Source organism: Aquarana catesbeiana, linkage group LG01 (assembly GCF_042186555.1).
Source record: "Aquarana catesbeiana isolate 2022-GZ linkage group LG01, ASM4218655v1, whole genome shotgun sequence".
In the NCBI taxonomy this organism is placed as follows: domain Eukaryota; kingdom Metazoa; phylum Chordata; class Amphibia; order Anura; family Ranidae; genus Aquarana; species Aquarana catesbeiana.
The window spans coordinates 4,198,305-4,220,499 of record NC_133324.1 but is presented as its reverse complement, the minus strand read 5'-3'; the positions used below and the strand labels follow the sequence as shown (position 1 = coordinate 4,220,499).

Below are 22,195 nucleotides of genomic sequence, written 5' to 3'. Positions count from 1 at the left end.
GACCACTAAGGGGGCTTTTGGATAAAACAGCCTTGTTACTATAAAGGGGGAGGGGGCACGGGGCAGTCACAGAGTCAGCGAATTGGAGTCATCAGTGATGCATATTTGGGGGGGGTCATCATATTGCTAATAATGTATGGGGGGGTATGTTTCTGCTAAATCGGTGGTGTATGGGGGGACATTGTACCGGTGTATGGGTGTGTAAGGTTTAATAAGCTCATATGTACCCTCAGCACAGGTCATCATTAAAAACACCAGCCAGTCATTTCCCAATTTCCCCATTTATTTTGGTTGGTTTGTACACCAGAAGATCTCGGTCTCCCCCGAATCTCTGACCTCCAGGCCAGGGGGGGAGGGGTCGAGTCACTGTTTGACGAGTCCTCCGTCTCCCTCGCTGACAAAACGTTTGCGGCCCCTGCGGGAGAGAGAGGGGGACAGAGGGTGAGAGATTGGTGTCTGAGGAATGGTTACTATAAGATCACCTGACCCAAAAATCCTCATCACCAAACATGGCGGCTGGAAGGAGACCGCTTTTAAACTCCTCCTCCCTCTGATACAGGAAGAAAGCCTCCCTAAGCTGCTCCCCCCCCCCCTCCATACCTCATAACAAAAAGAAAGCCCCCAACCCCCAGGTATGGGATGCCCCCTCTAAGCTCCTCCCCCTCAATGCCCAGGTACGGGAAGGAAGCACCCTCTAAGCCCCTCAATCCTCAGGTACAGAAAAAAGTCTCCTCTAAGCTCCTCCCCCTCAATCCCCAGGTACAGAAAAAAAGTCTCCTCTAAGCTCCTCCCCCTCCAGGTACAGGAAGGAAGTCTCCTCTAAGTTCCTCCCCCCTCAATCCCCAGGTACAGAAAAAAAAGTCTCCTCTAAGCTCCTTCTCCCTCAATCCCCAGGTACAGAAAGAAGCATCTTCTAAGCTCCTCCCCCTCAATTCCCAGGTACAGAAAGAAGTCTCCTCTAAGCTCCTCCCCCTCAATCCCGAGGTACAGAAAAAAAAAGTCTCCTCTAAGCTGCTCCCCCTCAATTCCCAGGTACAGGAAGGAAGTCTCCTCTAAGCTCCTCCCCCTCAATTCCCAGGTACAGGAAGGAAGTCTCCTCTAAGCCCCTCCCCCTCAATTCCAGGTACAGGAAGGAAGTCTCCTCTAAGCTCCTCCCCCTCAATTCCCAGGTACAGGAAGGAAGTCTCCTCTAAGCCCCTCCCCCTCAATTCCCAGGTACAGGAAGGAAGTCTCCTATAAGCTCCTCCCCCCTCAATCCCGAGGTACAGAAAAAAAAGTCTCCTCTAAGCTGCTCCCCCTCAATTCCCAGGTACAGAAAGAAGCCTCCTCTAAGCTCCTCTCCCTCAATCCCCAGGTACAGGAAGGAAGCCTCCTCTAAGCTCCTCCCCCTCACACACACCTGAGTGGACACTGGTCCCGCAGCTGTTGGGTGATGGCACCCTCCTGGTAACAGAGGTCTACCAGTTTCTCCATGACATTCTGAGCATTTGGTACATCCAGGCTGAGATCGGGAGCTCCGAGTAGACACGCTGGAACCCCTGCAGGACACAGGACAGTGAGGGCCACTCTCGGGAAAACACACACGTAACACTCTATAGTAGGTGCAGGTCATATTACCCGGTTCATCTGGTCCAATGTGATCATACCACTGTCATACAACGCCTTCAACAACTTCACCACCATCATGATATGGCCCTCCGCTGAGCCTTCCAACACCATGACCACCGCCTGAGGACAAGAGAATAATAGAGCGGAGGTTATACATGAATGACGTGTGTGCCGTGTATTAGCTCTATACCATTGACACACCTCCCTCCTCTGGGTATGATTGGTGCCTTCAGATTTCCTCATACCCTCCCAAATAATGCAAAAATTTCTATTCCAAGTGCCACCAAAACCAAATTCAATTCTGTTGCCGATACCTCGTAGACGAGCTCATGGTGGAAGTGAGGAACCTCCAGATCCCGCAGACATCGCTCCGCCTCAGACATCTGACCCGATGACAGGAACTCCTTGAGGAGAAGGTTCATCTGGGAGGAGGAGAACAATGTGTCATCAGACTGAATGATGTCATCTGCCTCTACGTAAGGTACACAAGGTCTTAGTGCAACCATGAACATGCTCAGTAGTAGTTCCCTACAAACCCCCAATGCTAAATCTCAGCTAACACACCCACCATTTCTGGTCCCTCAAGTCAGGTACAAGCCCATTCTAATTCTTAAACTTATGACCCCAAAACTAAACTAAGCTCTGTCCCCAATGCGGTCCTCAACCTAACATGACCCCAATTCTACCAAGCCATGACCTCAATCTGGTTCCCAACCTAACCTTGCCTTCACACCCTAAATCTTCACCAACTCTAAACCCAACCATTGTCTCTACTTTCGATTTAATCCAAGCCCTCAACAGAAGCACCAACCCTAGACTTGGCCTCTAACCACTCATTTAACAGTGAACCCCTATTTCTAACCCCAACGTTGCCTGAACCCACCTCTAAAAGGAAAGCCTTTTCTACAATCTAACCTCACCCTTGACTCTACAAATGACTCTTATATGCCTAACCTCCACCCCCCAAACCTGACCACAAGCCCAACCTCCAGACTATTTTTCAATTGGCCTCCAACACTCGTATCTTCGTTTAACCGCTCTTCCTAGTCTCTAGATCTACTTGCTCCATCCCTCAACCCAACTTTCAGGGTGAGGAGCCTTTTCCTAACCACTAGCCTTACCCTTCACTCTAATAAATAACCCCAAACCATAATCCCCAACACTGGTCTCAAGCCCTAACCGTCACCCTAACTCCTAACCCTAAATCCCAACACTGGTCTACAGCCTTAACCTTCATCCTAACTCCTAATCCTAAATCCCAACCTCTATTCCCCATACTGGTCTCTAACCCTAATCTTCACCCTAAACTCTAATCCCAACACTGGTCTCTAACCCTAATCTTCATCCTAACTCCTAACCCTAAATCTCAACACTGGTCTACAGCCTTAACCTTCATCCTAACTCATAATCCTAAAATCCCAACCTCTATTCCCCATACTGGTCTCTAACCCTAATCTTCATCCTAAACCCAAATCCCAACCCTAACCTCTAATCCCCACACTGGTCTCTAGCCCCAATCTTCATCCTAACCCTAAATCCTAACCTCTAATCCCCACACTGGTCTCCAGCCCTAACCTTCATGCAAACCCTAATCTCTAATCCCAACACTGGTCTCTAACCCTAATCTTCATCCAAACCCTAAATCCCAACACTAACCTCTAATCCCAACACTGGTCTCTAGCCCTAATCTTCATCCCAACCCTAACCTCTATTCCCCACACAGGTCTCTAGTCCTAATCTTCATCCTAACCCTAAATCCCAACCCTAACCTCTAATTCCAACACTGGTCTCCAGCCCTAACCTTCATCCAAACCCTAAATCCCAACCCTAACCTCTAATTCCAACACTGGTCTCTAACCCTAATCTTCTTCCTAACTCCTAACCCTAAATCTCAACACTGGTCTACAGCCTTAACCTTCATCCTAACTCCTAATCCTAAATCCCAACCTCTATTCCCCACAATGGTCTCTAGCCCTAATCTTCATCCTAACCCCAAATCCCAACCCTAACCTCTAATTATAATACTGGTCTCTAACCCCAATCTTCATCCTAACTCCTAACCCTAAATCCCAACCCTAACCTCTAATCCCCACACTGGTCTCTAGTCCTAATATTCACCCTAAATCCCTAAACTCTAATCCCAACACGTCTCTAGCCCCGATCTTCATCCTATCCTCATCACTGTCCATCTCCTCAACATCAAACGTCCTCATCCTCCACAACCCCAAAGTTTTTGTTGATGGTACAAATGCTTACAAAAGGTCTACACAGCCTTCCATCATCATCCTTGATTTATAAATCTCATCCTAATCTGTACCTCAATCCCTATAGTGCACCCATCACCCCCCACCCTCCCCCAACATTCGTGTGATCTCCAATCAAACCACTTCCTCCCCACAAATCTCCCACCAAGAAATTCTACTCTCATGGTTTATAATCTCATCCCATGGAGATACAATTCATCCTTTTCCATGATTTATACATCTTATCCCAGAAGATAAGAAATACAGCCATCTATGGTTTATGAATCTCAGACAATAGAATGTATCCTTATCAAGGATTTATAAATCTAATCCCAGAACAAGTCTACACCGTTCTTTGGTACACAAACAGCTGAAATGTTGGCCGGAGCTCCTTAAGGCCTCGTCCCCCTGTTGGGTTACCTCTTTGACGAGATGTTTCACGGGTCTCTGTCCTCCTCCGACTCCCCACCACGTTGTCCAGCCGGATGATCTCTCTCTTCATTCTAAGAAGGACGGCAGCGCGGTCCAAGGCGGCCCTGAGGGAAGACGATTAGAGGATCTCAGATGTCTAGCAAAGCCAATTAAGGAAACGTCATTATATATATCTACAGTATCTGACAAAAGTAAGTACACCCCTCAGTCACATGTGTGTAAATCTTTTCTTGTATCTTTTCATGTCACTGAAGAAATGACACTTGTCTACAATGTAAAGTAGTGAGTGTACAGCTTGTATAACAGTGTAAATTTACTGTCCCCTCAAAATAACTCAACACACAGCCATTAATGTCTAAACCGCTGGCAACAAAAGTCAGTACACCCCTAAGTGATAATCTCCAAATTGGGCCCAATTAGCCATTTTCCCTCCCCGGTGTCATGTGACTCGTTAGTGTTACAAGGTCTCAGGTGTGAATGGGGAGCAGGTGTGTTAAATTTGGTGTCATCGCTCTCACTCTCTCATACTGGTCACTGGAAGTACAACATGGCACCTCATGGCAAAGAACTCTCTGAGTTCTGAAAAAAAGAATTGTTGCTCTACATAAAGATGGCCTAGGCTATAAGAAGATCGCCAAGACTCTGAAACTGAGCTGCAGCACGGTGGCCAAGACCATACAGCGGTATAACAGGACAGGTTCCCCTCAGAACAGGCCTCGCCATGGTCCACCAAAGAAGTTGAGGTCACGTGCTCAGCGTCATATCCAGAGGTTGTCTTTGGGAAATAGACGTATGAGTGTTGCCAGCATTGCTGCAGAGGTTGTAGGGGTGGGGGGTCAGCCTGTCGGTGATCAGACCATACGCCGCACATTGGTCTGCATGGCTGTCGTCCCAGAAGGAAGCCTCTTCTAAAGATGATGCACAAGAAAGACCACAAACAGTTGGCTGAAGACAAGCAGACTAAGGACATGGATTACTGGAACCATGTCCTGTGGTCTGATGAGACCAAGATAAACGTATTTGGTTCAGATGGTGACAAGCGTGTGTGGGGGCAACCAGGTGAGGAGGACAAAGACAAGTGTGTCTTGTCTACAGTCAAGCATGGTGGTGGGAGTGTCATGGTCTGGGGCTGCATGAGTGCTGCTGGCACTGGGGAGCTACAGATCATTGAGGGGACCATGAATGCCAACATGTACTGTGATATACTGAAGCAGAGCATGATCCCCTCCCTTCAGAGACTGGGCCGCAGGGCAGTATTCCAACATGATAACCACCCCAAACACACCTCCAAGACCACCACTGCCTTGCTAAAGAAGCTGAGGGTAAAGGAGATGGACTGGCCAAGCATGTCTCCAGACCTAAACCCTATTGATGATCTGTGGACATCCTCAAACGGAAGGTGGAGGAGCGCAAGGTCTCTAACATCCACCAGCTCTGTGATGTCATCATGGAGGAGGGGAAGAGGACTCCAGTGACAACCTGTGAAGCTCTGGTGACCTCCATGCCCAAGAGGGTTAAGGCAGTGCTGTGTCAGTGAAGTCCCCCTTTCCTCACACAGAATCCATGGTGCTCCCACGCACAGTGTCAGTGGTGCTCTTTTCCCATGCACTGGTCCATAGTGTCTCCCCCTTCCCATGCACGATGTCAGCGGGTGTCCCTTTCCACACACCACCCCCCTTGTTGCACGGTGTCAAACAATAGACATTCTACAGTGTAAAATATAAAAAAAAATACAGCGCTGTCAGAAAGGGTAAATATGACATACATTAATTGATCTGCTGTCTATACCACAGATTGAATAGTAAGCTGCGGTTGCAAAAATGTGAGATACCCACAATACAAAATGTTAAAATAATAATAATAAAAGAAACCGCGCTAAATAAACTTAAGTTGTAAGGAAAATAAGTGTACATCAAATTAATGAGTCCATCAAAAACATCCAAACAGTGTCGATTGTTGTCCGACAGAAGATCACCATAGGACACAGATCTTCATCCCCAGCAAAAGTGACATCACACTCAAATCCACCGTAGAAAATAGTGTTGGAGATAGGACAGTCCTTCACCTTCAAACAACTGCCTCTTACCAGCTCCCTTGATCTCTGGTCAGGAGATCGAATACGCCTTTTGGCTTATAACCCAGCCACAGTCTCAAATTGGGATGGATGTAAAATCAGATCAAGTCCTCCTGTTTGTCTTAAATGACCCACAAACAGCTTGTCCAGTCATATAAGAGAGAAAAGGGGCTCCCATAGTGTAAAAAAACGTATAAGATTTTATTTATAAAAACAGTAATGCACTCACATTGTATACGAAAATGTTTCAGGCAATAATGGATATACGAGCCGGCCGGCTCTCTCTCTGCAAACGCCCGTAGCTTCCGGGACTGCGTGTTAGTGTTGTGGTGGCGTCAGCACGCCGCTCTCCTACGTCGTTTCGTCAAACCTGACGTCGTCCAGGGGGCACGGGCAGCGTGCTGATCACCACCAAATTATATGCCAGTTGATTACAAAGGAACCGCCCAGTCCTGAGGTCCGAGCAGTGGATGATGCGGATGCCGCCATATTGCAAATGGGGCAGACGCCAGTGTGTTAGCAGGGAAAGACCCCGGTATTAATCGATGTCCTCCCTTAACTAAAACAGTGCACCATACTGTTATTTATATATACACAATCTACAGTACAAAGGACTGTGCATATCGGTTGTATGTAAACTCATTATTTGTTAATAATATGTAAATATACCACACAGAACAAAGTGGCGGCATCTAGTTTTTTTAGTCACATATTTACGTTACATGATTTTTTGGATTGACCTACAGGGTATTAATTAACATAGAGCATTCGGTAACATGAAGATTCACCTAGTTAATATATGGGCCATAGTGATTTGATACGCTTGTGCCTATTTGTGGTTTATTATAACCACCTAGATGGGCTTTCATCATATCTGGTGCTGAATACCGTAGGCTCTATGTAACCCGGCCAAACATTAATACAAGATTTCTTCTCCTTTTTTTTTTTTTTTCTTAACATTTTTCTGGCTTTTTTCCTCCTTGTCTTTCTCTCCATAGTGGGAGGTCAGTGAAAGACAAATATAATTTATTTTAGTATTATTTTTGTTTTTAGAATTTTAATTGATGCATCTAAATGACTCTATAAAATGGGATATAAGGGTTTAAGGCCATGCCATATAGAGTTTGGCCGCTAGATGCCGCCACTTTATTCTACAGTGTGTCCATGGTGTTCCTCCCCACCCCGTGGTATCCTCCCCCCCCAAGCCCAGGGTCTGCGTTGACCATCCCATTCACAATATCCCACCCCCACACAGGTTTGTCATTAGGGGCAGTTTAAAAGGGGAGTTTTGAACTGGCATATCAGGTTTATTTCCATCGTCCAAAGTTCTCTATACGTTCTATGGATGGAGATCGAGGTCTCTGGCAGCTCACATATGCGGAAGTTAATACCGGGATGATGAGTAGGAGCACCACATCCAGGAGGTAAGAGGCAGAGTTTAAAGTTCATTCAGAAAGAGTCGTCCGATTAAATATGGAAGTGTCACCAATATTTGGTGGGCCACTCCCCTTCACCCAAAGGCCACACCTCTGGTTCTTCTTTGGACGGACGTAGCGCTTGGACGGTTACATTTTGATGTGGTGCTCCTTCCACCATCTACAATTATCTCCATTTTTCATCAACAAAAAGTATGAAGAAGGCTTGATGTACGACCTGGAGGATCAACACACAATCCCCTCTCCTCAAAACCCACCACCCCTCTCACCGCGCATGCTCACAGTCAACGCGTCCCTTGTACCGGTCCAGGAAAGTAAGAGGCAATGCGTGATCAGCCACAGCACGAGCGATGAACTGTCCCAGCATCTGCAAGACACAACCCCAACATCAGCCCGGGGTCACCTTACAACTTCTGATGGTTCTCCTAGTGATGGTTCTTTCCACCATCCAAAGTCTCATCCTTCCTAGTCTCGATCTCATATTCTATTTACCTCCCCATTGCTGTCCATCTTCTCAACATGAAAAAAGGTCCTCCTCCTCTACAACCCCCACCCCCAAAGTTATTGGAGATAGTACCTTCCTCCATCCAAATCCTCAACCTTTCTAAATTCCAATATCCCATTTTTCTGCTTCATTCCAAGTTCCAGTGTTCTCAATGTTTACATCATCATTATTATTGTCCATCTACTCCATCCCCCCCCCCATGCTATTAGTGATGGTACCATCCAAATCCTTGTCCTACCTAGTCCTCATCTCAATTACCTGGTTCATTCCAAAACCCAACATATGCATCCTTATTGCTATCAATCTCCTCAACATCAAAAGGTTCTTTACCCCCTACAACCCCTGTCAAGTTATTGGAGATGGTACCATCCACCATCCAAATCCTCATGCTTCCTAGATTCCACCCCCATTTTCCTGCTTCATTCCAAGTTCCAGTATTCCCAATGCTTACATCATCATTATTGTCCATCTACTCAACATTGAAAGGTCCACCCCATCCTCTAAACCCCCCCCATGTTATTAGTGATGGTACCATCCAAATCCTCATCCTAACTAGTCTCCATAGCAATTATCTGGTTCCCACATCCAACATTTGCAGCCTCATTGCCATCCTTCATCTCCTCAACATCGAAAGGTTCCCCTCACCCCCTCCAAGTTATTGGAGATGGTTCCCTCCACCATCCAAATTCTCATCCTTCCTAGTCCCGATCTCATTTTCTACTGTTCACCTGCTCATTGCTGTTCATCTTCTCAACATCAAAAAAGGTCCTCCTCCTTTACAACCTCCACCCCCAAAGTTATTGGAGATAGTACCATCCACCATCCAAATCCTCAACCTTTCTAAATGCCAACATCCCCATTTTTCTACTTCATTCCAAGTTCCAGTGTTCTCAATGTTTACATCATCATTATTGCCCATCTACTCAACAATGAAAGGTCCACCCCCATCCTCTACAACCCCCCCCCCCATGTTATTAGTGATGGTACCATCCAAATCCTCATCCTACCTAGTCTCCATCCCAATTATCTGGTTAATTCCAAAACCCAACATATGCATCCTTATTGCTATCCATCTCCTCACCATCAAAAGGTTCCTTACCCCCTACAACCCCTGTCAAGTTATTGGAGATGGTACCATCCACCATCCAAATACTCATTCTCCCTAGATTCCACCCCATTTTCCTGCCTCATTCCATGTTCCAGTGTTTTGTTCACATCCTCATCACTGTCCTTCATCTACTCAACTTCAATAAAGGTCCCTCTTCATCTACAACCCCCCCCCCCAAGTTATTAGAGAAGGTATGATCCACCATCCCTTTCTAGTCTCCATCCCAACATCCTCAATGCTGCTCCTCAACATCAAAAGGTCCTCCTCATCCTCTACAATCTCCCCAAGTTATTAGAGATGGTATGACCCACCATTCCAATCCTCATCTCCATCCACATTATCTGCTTTATTCCAAGTCCCTGTGTTCACATCCTCATCGCTGTCTTTCATCTCCTCAACACCAAAAATGTCCTCCTCATCCTCCACAACCTTAAAGTCAACGGTGATGGTACAAAGCTAAAAAGCATCTACAAGATACAGCAGTCCATCCTCATGCTTTGTTTATAAAACTCTTCTTATCCTGATCCTTACCCTCCATCACTATAGTCCACCATCACCCCACCCTCCCCCCAACATTTGCGTCATCTTCCAACTACTTCCTTCCCGAAATGACCCTTAAAGAAATTCTACTTGAAGAAAAAAAAAAAATCTCCATACCCATCACCATTTGAAGGTCATCCTCATCCATAAAGACCACCATTATCCTTAAACCAATTTTATAATTGACAACATCCAGCCCCTCAATCCCTACAGGCCAACCGTCCCAACCTTCTCACACTGGAGAACTTCCATTTTCAAATACAACATCATCGCCCACAGCTTCGCTTCAACCCAATTACCCCAAATGTCCCCCACTGGCCTTTACTGCCCCCCCCCCCCGCCCATGTGCCTAACTTTTCCATGTCCCTCATTCTAAACCCTCCCCCGCTGCCTGTTCCCGTGGTAACCCTCCCTGCTCTTACCCTCCTCAATCCATTCCGACCTTCCCTTCGCTATGACCCTCCTTGCCCCCCACTCTGAGCCTTCCACATCCCCGTTCTTTAGTATCACATAAACCATACGGGCCTCCTGTCACCCAGGAATGGGCGGTGCTCATGGAAACAGCCACCATGTACTTACCTGCGGAGCCTCAGGAGTGTCCAGGATAAGGTCAGGTAAGTTGGTGAGCAGCTTGTCAAAGGCCCGAGCCATGTCCTCTTCGGTCAGCACTTTCCCCAGCAGGTCAGACAGGAGACGGGAGGTCAGTTCTCGGTGGCTGGCCTTCCCTTCCAGGGACAGAGACACGGCCAGGCGGGAGACCTCGGGCCTCTGACCGCCCAAATTCAGCTCACAGAGGAGAGCCTGGAATGGAGGATGGAGACAATCAGGACACACACACACACAATGATCTGACCACCAACCACACAGCAGGCTGACCACCCAACCCAACCCACGTCATGTCATCAGTCCACCAGACTCCAGTGGAGCTCAGACACACAACTATACTTGTAATACCATGAGCTTCCTGCCTGGCTGCAGAGAGCTGCGGGCTATGAATGGTGGTGTCGCCCCCTCCTGGTTATTTAGTGTTCGAAGCACAAAACCAGCCAAACAGAATTACAGACGTAATACACGCAGGTCACCCATATGTGTTTCAACTCTATCAGTAGGCCTAGAGCTCCACTTTAGGTCTGGCAGCTGTTAGGACATGATGCTGGTTCTCGGAGTGAAGACCGGCCTCTTATATTGTACCGGGGTCCCTATACTCACTATGACCTCCCCGGTGTCTCCGTGTTCGAAGTACTCCTGCACCATGGGATGACCGCCTTCTGGAGTTCTGCCTCGTCCAGCTCCGGCACCACCTTCTGGTACACTGTGGCACCCTATGGGACAGACATGATAAGAGGAGCGAAACCAGAGGATGAAGAAGACTGAGGACCACTATGAGGAATCAGACAGACCTGTATGGGGAATAGCAGGAGATGACCATGCAGGGTCAGGGTAAGGGAGTGCATGGATTCATCTCAGATCATACAAAGGCTGCCATGTACCCCTAGTATCACCCTGTCTATGGCTGCTCACCTGGGCAGACTCGTCATAGTTGGGGTCTCGGACATCTGGCTCCTGGTAACTGTAGATCTGCCCCGGGGCCCCCAGACCCCCTTTCCACCGGCTCCCCCTGTAGAGAAAAGCAGAGATTTGTAATTCACTTTATTACATCCCAGAATTCCTACCTGACCAATCCCTGCTGTTCCCACCTGCACCAACCATCACCATCCCAGCCCAGGCCAACCCTAACCAACCCTCACCATCCCGGCCCAGGCCAACCATCACCCTGACCTACAGTCACCAGCCCAGGCAAACCCTAACCAACCCTCACCATCCCAACCATCAACCTAACCAACCCTCACCATCCCGGCCCAGGCCAATCCTAACCAACCCTCACCATCCCGGCCAGGCCAATCCTAACCAACCCTCACCATCCCGGCCCAGGCCAATCCTAACCAACCCTCACCATCCCGGCCCAGGCCAACCATCACCCTGACCAACAGTCACAATCCCAGCCCAGGCCAACCCTCGCCATCCTGGCGCAGGCCAATCCATACCCTGACCAAACCTTATCTCCGCCCAATCCTCACTATCCTGGCCCAGACCAACCATCATCATCATCATCCCGGCCCAGACCAACCCTTATCTCCACCCAATCCTCACCATCCCACCCCAGGCCAACCCTAACTCTGACCAACCATCATCATCCTGGCCCAGACCAACCCTTATCTCCTTCCAATCGGCACCATCCTGCACCAGACCAACACTAACCCTGACCACCCATCATCATCCTGGCCCAGACCAATCCACATCCTGACCAACCCTTATCTCAGCCAATCCTCACCATCCGGCCCAGAACAATCCTTACTATCCTGCCCAGGGCAACCCTAACCCTGACCAACCATCATCATCCCGGCCCAGACCAACCCTTATCTTCACCCAATCCTCACCATCCCGGCCCAGGCCAATCCATACCCTGACCAACTCTTATCATCTCCGCCCAATCCTCACCATTCCCGCCCCAGGCCAACCCTCACCCTGACCAACCCTCACCATCCCAGCCCAACCCTGACCAACCATCATCCCGGCCCAGACCAACCCTCATCTCCACCCAATCCTCACTATCCCGGCCCAGGCCGACCCTCCCCTCACCATCCTGGCCCAGCCCAACTCTCACCCTGACTAACAGTCACCATCCTGGCCCAGGCCAAACCAACCCTCGCCTTTCCCGGCCCAGGCTAACCCTCGTTATCCCGGCCCAAGCCAACCATAACCCTGACCAACCATCACCATCTTGGCCCATATAATCGCTAACTTGACCAAATCAACAGCCTGACCAATCAACACCATCTAAGACCAGACCAATCCACAACCTAATCAATTGTTACCATGCCAACCCAGACCAATCCCCATCCTAATCAATATTCACTATCTTCGCTCAGAGCAATCCTCCCCCGAACAGGTCACCACCAATCTGTCCTGACCAATTCCCACTGCTCCCACCCATCTCTACCATCCTCCCGTTCTCTCACCTTTCTTTGGCAGGCCCCGTCCCTTGCCCATACGTGATTTGCGGTCGTTGACCTTCCCCCGCGGGCTGACCGGCTCCACTGTGTTATCGGCGCTCTCCGATTCCCTGGTGGAGTCTCGGGAGGACGTTCGGCGGAGCCGGCGCTTGGCTTTGGCTTTCATTTTGGCTTCATGTAGAGCCTTCTCCTGTGGAGTCCAATCAGGCGACACTTCCTCATCGCTGAGCTCCTCCGCCCGCGGAGCCTCGTCCTCACCCGGACCCATCCTAGGAGATGATCCCACCGGAGGTGCCGAGCCCTGCAGAGGACAAGAAGGGGTTAATGGGAACTCCAATCCTATCACAGGTCACACCGGGCCGGGGGAGGAGTACAGCAGGGAAGGGGTTAATATTAGATAAGGATGGGGGGAGGAGTACAGCAGGGAAGGGGTAAATATTAGATAAGGATGGGGGGGGGGGAGTACAGCAGGGAAGGGGTTAATATTAGATAAGGATGGGGGGAGGAGTACAGCAGGAAAGGGGTTAATATTAGATAAGGATGGGGGGAGGAGTACAGCAGGGAAGGAGTTAATATTAGATAAGGATGGGGGAGGAGTACAGCAGGGAAGGGGTTAATATTAGATAAGGATGGGGGGGGTACAGCAGGGAAGGGGTTAATATTAGATAAGGATGGGGGGAGGAGTACAGCAGGGAAGGGGTTAATATTAGATAAGGATGGGGGGAGGAGTACAGCAGGGAAGGGGTAAATATTAGATAAGGATGGGGGAAGGAGTACAGCAGGGAAGGGGTAAATATTAGATAAGGATGGGGGGGGGGGGGAGTACAGCAGGGAAGGGGTTAATATTAGATAAGGATGGGGGGGGGGGTGTACAGCAGGGAAGGGGTTAATATTAGATAAGGATGGGGGGTACAGCAGGGAAGGGGTTAATATTAGATAAGGATGGGGGGGAGGAGTACAGCAGGGAAGGGGTTAATATTAGATAAGGATGGGGGGGGGGGGAGTACAGCAGGGAAGGGGTTAATATTAGATAAGGATGGGGGGGAGGAGTACAGCAGGGAAGGGGTTAATATTAGATAAGGATGGGGGGAGGAGTACAGCAGGGAAGGGGTTAATATTAGATAAGGATGGGGGGAGGAGTACAGCAGGGAAGGGGTTAATATTAGATAAGGATGGGGGGGAGGAGTACAGCAGGGAAGGGGTTAATATTAGATAAGGATGGGGGGGGAGGAGTACAGCAGGGAAGGGGTTAATATTAGATAAGGATGGGGGGGAGGAGTACAGCAGGGAAGGGGTTAATATTAGATAAGATGGGGGGGAGGAGTACAGCAGGGAAGGGGTTAATATTAGATAAGGATGGGGGGAGGAGTACAGCAGGGAAGGGATTAATATTAGATAAGGATGGGGGAGGAGGAGTACAGCAGGGAAGGGGTTAATATTAGATAAGGATGGGGGAGGAGTACAGCAGGAAGGGGTTAATATTAGATAAGGATGGGGAGGGGGAGTACAGCAGGGAAGGGGTTAATATTAGATAAGGATGGGGGGTACAGCAGGGAAGGGGTTAATATTAGATAAGGATGGGGGGAGGAGTACAGCAGGGAAGGGGTTAATATTAGATAAGGATGGGAGGAGGAGTAAAGCAGGGAAGGGGTTAATATTAGATAAGGATGGGGGAGGAGTACAGCAGGGAAGGGGTTAATATTAGATAAGGATGGGGGAGGAGTACAGCAGGGAAGGGGTTAATATTAGATAAGGATGGGAGGAGGAGTAAAGCAGGGAAGGGTTAATATTAGATAAGGATGGGGGGTACAGCAGGGAAGGGGTTAATATTAGATAAGGATGGGGAGGAGTACAGCAGGGAAGGGGTTAATATTAGATAAGGATGGGGGGAGGAGTACAGCAGGGAAGGGGTTAATATTAGATAAGGATGGGGGGGGGAGTACAGCAGGAAGGGGTTAATATTAGATAAGGATGGGGGGAGGAGTACAGCAGGGAAGGGTTAATATTAGATAAGGATGGGGAGGGGGAGTACAGCAGGGAAGGGGTTAATATTAGATAAGGATGGGGGGGGGAGTACAGCAGGAAGGGGTTAATATTAGATAAGGATGGGGGAGGAGTACAGCAGGGAAGGGGTTAATATTAGATAAGGATGGGAGGGGGAGTACAGCAGGGAAGGGGTTAATATTAGATAAGGATGGGGGGAGGAGTACAGCAGGAAGGGGTTAATATTAGATAAGGATGGGGGGTACAGCAGGGAAGGGGTTAATATTAGATAAGGATGGGGGGGAGGAGTACAGCAGGGAAGGGGTTAATATTAGATAAGGATGGGGGGAGGAGTACAGCAGGGAAGGGGTTAATATTAGATAAGGATGGGGGGAGGAGTACAGCAGGAAGGGGTTAATATTAGATAAGGATGGGGGGAGGAGTACAGCAGGGAAGGGTTAATATTAGATAAGGATGGGGGGGGAGGAGTACAGCAGGGAAGGGGTTAATATTAGATAAGGATGGGGGGGGAGGAGTACAGCAGGGAAGGGGTTAATATTAGATAAGGATGGGGGGAGGAGTACAGCAGGGAAGGGGTTAATATTAGATAAGGATGGGGGGAGGAGTACAGCAGGGAAGGGGTTAATATTAGATAAGGATGGGGGGGGGAGTACAGCAGGGAAGGGGTTAATATTAGATAAGGATGGGGGGGAGTAGAGCAGGGAAGGGGGTTAATATTAGATAAGGATGGGGGAAGGAGTACAGCAGGGAAGGGGTTAATATTAGATAAGGATGGGGGGAGGAGTACAGCAGGGAAGGGGTAAATATTAGATAAGGATGGGGGGGGGGGGGAGTACAGCAGGGAAGGGGTTAATATTAGATAAGGATGGGGGGAGGAGTACAGCAGGGAAGGGGTTAATATTAGATAAGGATGGGGGGAGGAGTACAGCAGGGAAGGGGTTAATATTAGATAAGGATGGGGGGAGGAGTACAGCAGGGAAGGGGTTAATATTAGATAAGGATGGGGGGTACAGCAGGGAAGGGGTTCATATTAGATAAGGATGGGGGGGAGGAGTACAGCAGGGAAGGGGTTAATATTAGATAAGGATGTGGGGAGGAGTACAGCAGGGAAGGGGTTAATATTAGATAAGGATGGGGGGAGGAGTACAGCAGGGAAGGGGTTAATATTAGATAAGGATGGGGGGGGAGTACAGCAGGGAAGGGGTTAATATTAGATAAGGATGGGGGAGGAGTACAGCATGGAAGGGGTTAATATTAGATAAGGATGGGGGGGAGTACAGCAGGGAAGGGGTTAATATTAGATAAGGATGGGGGAGGAGTACAGCAGGGAAGGGGTTAATATCAGATAAGGATGGGGGGAGGAGTACAGCAGGGAAGGGGTTAATATTAGATAAGGATGGGGGGGAGGAGTACAGCAGGGAAGGGGTTAATATTAGATAAGGATGGGGGGGAGGAGTACAGCAGGGAAGGGGTTAATATTAGATAAGGATGGGGGGGAGGAGTACAGCAGGGAAGGGGTTAATATTAGATAAGGATGGGGGGGGAGGAGTACAGCAGGGAAGGGGTTAATATTAGATAAGGATGGGGGAGGAGTACAGCAGGGAAGGGGTTAATATTAGATAAGGATGGGGGGAGGAGTACAGCAGGGAAGGGGTTAATATTAGATAAGGATGGGGGGGAGGAGTACAGCAGGGAAGGGGTTAATATTAGATAAGGATGGGGGAGGAGTACAGCAGGGAAGGGGTTAATATTAGATAAGGATGGGGGGGAGGAGTACAGCAGGGAAGGGGGTTAATATTAGATAAGGATGGGGGGGAGGAGTACAGCAGGGAAGGGGGTTAATATTAGATAAGGATGGGGGGGAGGAGTACAGCAGGGAAGGGGTTAATATTAGATAAGGATGGGGGGAGGAGTACAGCAGGGAAGGGTTAATATTAGATAAGGATGGGGGGAGGAGTACAGCAGGGAAGGGGTTAATATTAGATAAGGATGGGGGGAGGAGTACAGCAGGGAAGGGGTTAATATTAGATAAGGATGGGGGGAGGAGTACAGCAGGGAAGGGGTTAATATTAGATAAGGATGGGGGGAGGAGTACAGCAGGGAAGGGGTTAATATTAGATAAGGATGGGGGAGGAGTGCAGCAGGGAAGGGGTTAATATTAGATAAGGATGGGGGGGGAGTACAGCAGGGAAGGGGTTAATATTAGATAAGGATGGGGGAGGAGTACAGCAGGGAAGGGGTTAATATTAGATAAGGATAGGGGGAGGAGTACAGCAGGGAAGGGGTTAATATTAGATAAGGATGGGGGGGGGAGTACAGCAGGGAAGGGGTTAATATTAGATAAGATGGGGGAGGGGGAGTACAGCAGGGAAGGGGTTAATATTAGATAAGGATGGGGGAGGAGTACAGCAGGGAAGGGGTTAATATTAGATAAGGATGGGGGGAGTACAGCAGGGAAGGGGTTAATATTAGATAAGGATGGGGGGGAGGAGTACAGCAGGGAAGGGGTTAATATTAGATAAGGATGGGGGGGAGGAGTACAGCAGGGAAGGGGTTAATATTAGATAAGGATGGGGGGAGTACAGCAGGGAAGGGGTTAATATTAGATAAGGATGGGGGGAGGAGTACAGCAGGGAAGGGGTTAATATTAGATAAGGATGGGGGGGGGGAGTACAGCAGGAAGGGGTTAATATTAGATAAGGATGGGGGGAGGAGTACAGCAGGGAAGGGGTTAATATTAGATAAGGATGGGGGGAGGAGTACAGCAGGGAAGGGGTTAATATTAGATGGGGAGGGGGAGTACAGCAGGAAGGGGTTAATATTAGATAAGGATGGGGGGGAGTACAGCAGGGAAGGGGTTAATATTAGATAAGGATGGAGGGAGGAGTACAGCAGGGAAGGGGTTAATATTAGATAAGGATGGGGGGGGGAGTACAGCAGGGAAGGGGTTAATATTAGATAAGGATGGGGGGGGGAGTACAGCAGGGAAGGGGTTAATATTAGATAAGGATGGGGGGGAGTACAGCAGGGAAGGGGTTAATATTAGATAAGGATGGGGGGGAGTACAGCAGGGAAGGGGTTAATATTAGATAAGGATGGGGGGGGAGTACAGCAGGGAAGGGGTTAATATTAGATAAGGATGGGGAGGAGTACAGCAGGGAAGGGGTTAATATTAGATAAGGATGGGGGGGGAGTACAGCAGGGAAGGGGTTAATATTAGATAAGGATGGGGGGGGAGTACAGCAGGGAAGGGGTTAATATTAGATAAGGATGGGGGGGGGGAGTACAGCAGGGAAGGGGTTAATATTAGATAAGGATGGGGGGGGGGGAGTACAGCAGGGAAGGGTTAATATTAGATAAGGATGGGGGGGAGGAGTACAGCAGGGAAGGGGTTAATATTAGATAAGGATGGGTGGGGGGGGGGGAGTACAGCAGGGAAGGGGTTAATATTAGATAAGGATGGGGGGGGGGAGTACAGCAGGGAAGGGGTTAATATTAGATAAGGATGGGGGGGGGGAGTACAGCAGGGAAGGGGTTAATATTAGATAAGGATGGGGGGGGAGTACAGCAGGGAAGGGGTTAATATTAGATAAGGATGGGGGGGGAGTACAGCAGGAAGGGGTTAATATTAGATAAGGATGGGGGGGGGGAGTACAGCAGGGAAGGGGTTAATATTAGATAAGGATGGGGGGGGAGTACAGCAGGGAAGGGGTTAATATTAGATAAGGATGGGGGGGGGGGAGTACAGCAGGGAAGGGGTTAATATTAGATAAGGATGGGGGGAGGAGTACAGCAGGGAAGGGGTTAATATTAGATAAGGATGGGGGGGGGGGAGTACAGCAGGGAAGGGGTTAATATTAGATAAGGATGGGGGGGAGTACAGCAGGGAAGGGGTTAATATTAGATAAGGATGGGGGGGGAGGAGTACAGCAGGGAAGGGGTTAATATTAGATAAGGATGGGGGGGGGAGTACAGCAGGGAAGGGGTTAATATTAGATAAGGATGAGGGGGGAGGAGTACAGCAGGGAAGGGGTTAATATTAGATAAGGATGGGGGAGGAGTACAGCGGGGAAGGGTTATATTAGATAAGGATGGGGGGAGGAGTACAGCAGGGAAGGGGTTAATATTAGATAAGGATGGGGGGGGGGAGTACAGCAGGGAAGGGGTTAATATTAGATAAGGATGAGGGGGGAGGAGTACAGCAGGGAAGGGGTTAATATTAAATAAGGATGGGGGAGGAGTACAGCAGGGAAGGGGTTAATATTAGATAAGGATGGGGGGGAGGAGTACAGCAGGGAAGGGGTTAATATTAGATAAGGATGGGTGGGGGGGGGGAGTACAGCAGGGAAGGGGTTAATATTAGATAAGGATGGGGGAGGGGGAGTACAGCAGGGAAGGGGTTAATATTAGATAAGGATGGGGGGGGAGTACAGCAGGGAAGGGGTTAATATTAGATAAGGATGGGGGGGAGGAGTACAGCAGGGAAGGGGTTAATATTAGATAAGGATGGGGGGGGGGAGTACAGCAGGGAAGGGGTTAATATTAGATAAGGATGGGGGAGGAGGAGTACAGCAGGGAAGGGTTAATATTAGATAAGGATGGGGGGGGAGTACAGCAGGGAAGGGGTTAATATTAGATAAGGATGGGGGAGGGGGAGTACAGCAGGGAAGGGGTTAATATTAGATAAGGATGGGGGAGGGGGAGTACAGCAGGGAAGGGGTTAATATTAGATAAGGATGGGGGAGGGGGAGTACAGCAGGGAAGGGGTTAATATTAGATAAGGATGGGGGGGAGTACAGCAGGGAAGGGGTTAATATTAGATAAGGATGGGGGGGAGGAGTACAGCAGGAAGGGGTTAATATTAGATAAGGATGGGTGGGGGGGGGAGTACAGCAGGAAGGGGTTAATATTAGATAAGGATGGGGGGGAGGAGTACAGCAGGGAAGGGGTTAATATTAGATAAGGATGGGGGGGAGTACAGCAGGGAAGGGGTTAATATTAGATAAGGATGGGGGGGGGGGAGTACAGCAGGGAAGGGTTAATATTAGATAAGGATGGGGAGGGGGAGTACAGCAGGGAAGGGGTTAATATTAGATAAGGATGGGGGGGAGTACAGCAGGGAAGGGGTTAATATTAGATAAGGATGGGGGGGAGGAGTACAGCAGGGAAGGGGTTAATATTAGATAAGGATGGGGGAGGAGTACAGCAGGGAAGGGGTTAATATTAGATAAGGATGGGGGGGAGGAGTACAGCAGGGAAGGGGTTAATATTAGATAAGGATGGGGGGGAGTACAGCAGGGAAGGGTTAATATTAGATAAGGATGGGGGGGGAGTACAGCAGGGAAGGGGTTAATATTAGATAAGGATGGGGGGGGGAGGAGTACAGCAGGGAAGGGGTTAATATTAGATAAGGATGGGGGGAGTACAGCAGGGAAGGGGTTAATATTAGATAAGGATGGGGGGGAGTACAGCAGGGAAGGGGTTAATATTAGATAAGGATGGGGGGAGGAGTACAGCAGGGAAGGGGTTAATATTAGATAAGGATGGGGGAGGGGAGTACAGCAGGGAAGGGGTTAATATTAGATAAGGATGGGGGGAGGAGTACAGCAGGGAAGGGGTTAATATTAGATAAGGATGGGGGGAGGAGTACAGCAGGGAAGGGGTTAATATTAGATAAGGATGGGGGGGAGGAGTACAGCAGGGAAGGGGTTAATATTAGATAAGGATGGGGGGAGGAGTACAGCAGGGAAGGGGTTAATATTAGATAAGGATGGGGGGGGGGGAGTACAGCAGGGAAGGGGTTAATATTAGATAAGGATGGGGGAGGGGGAGTACAGCAGGGAAGGGGTTAATATTAGATAAGGATGGGGGGAGGGGAGGAGTACAGCAGGGAAGGGGTTAAAGTTTCAGAAATAGAAGAGGGGGCGGGGTTTATTGTTATTCAGAGTGGGTGGGGCTTAATGGAGTGACAGGAGAGAAGGCGGGGCCTGTGTATTAGTGTTAGCAGAGGGTGGGCGGGGCTGGGTGCGGAGTGACAGAGAAGGCGGGGCCTGTGTAGTAGTATTAGTGGGAGGGAGGGAGGGAGGGCGGGGCCGGGTGATGAGTGACAGGTCGGGGTGGGCGGGGTCATATAACATATGGAGAGGAATGTGGAGCACGTGGTGAGATCTCTTCATATATTATATAGAGATCTATAGGGCCCGGTACTCACCGATCACCGCACACACCGGGGGGAGGAGTACCGACCACCGACTGTCCGGAGATCATCCCCTCCCCCTAATACTACACCGACACCTCCCCCCCTCTCATCATCATTATTATCTCCTCCATCATCCCATAATAATCCCTCCCCTCCCCCCCTCTCATCACATCTCACCCCACACAGCGTGTCACCCTCACCTCCACCAACACAGCCGTACACACCACTCTACCGGAAGTGACGTCCTCACACCACGCCCCCTCCCACACATCATCACCGCACTGAGACACCGCCCCCCTACTGATCAATACTCCTCCCAGATACCGAGACCCCGCCTCCTACATATTACCACCGCACTGAGACTCCGCCCCTGCATATCATCACCGCTCCTCCTCCGTACTGAGACCCCGCCCCCTACACATCATCACCGCTCCTCCTCCGTACCGAGACCCCGCCCCCTACACATCATCACCGCTCCTCCTCCGTACTGAGACCCCGCCCCCTACACATCATCACCGCTCCTCCTCCGTACCGAGACCCCCGCCCCCTACACATCATCACCGCTCCTCCTCCGTACTGAGACCCCGCCCCCTACACATCATCACCACTCCTCCTCCTCCGTACTGAGACCCCGCCCCTCCGAGAGCTCCTACTGATCAATACTCCTCCCAGATACCGAGACCCCGCCTCCTAAATATTACCACCGCACTGAGACCCCGCCCCCTACACATCATCACCGCTCCTCCTCCTCCGTACTGAGACCCCGCCCCCTACACATCATCACCGCACCTCCTCCTCCGTACTCAGACCCCGCCCCTCGAGAGCTCCTACTGATCAATACTCCTCCCAGATACCGAGACCCCGCCTACTAAATATTATCCCCGCTCCTCCTCCCTCGTGGTGAGACTCCGCCCCCTCCCTTTACCTGCTCACAGTGATTGGACAGTCTCGGAAGGACATGTTCTGCTTCCCTCCTCTGTAATGGGCCTCGGATCCTCCTCTTCTGGGGTCCCTCCCCCAGTACTCCTGGCT

General features: G+C 49.6%; 1 pseudogene; it reads right to left on the bottom strand.

The window, feature by feature from the left end:
* Positions 1-265: 265 nt before the first annotated feature.
* On the bottom strand, positions 266-22,112 carry LOC141129512 (programmed cell death protein 4-like; annotated as a pseudogene).
* Positions 22,113-22,195: the final 83 nt, after the last annotated feature.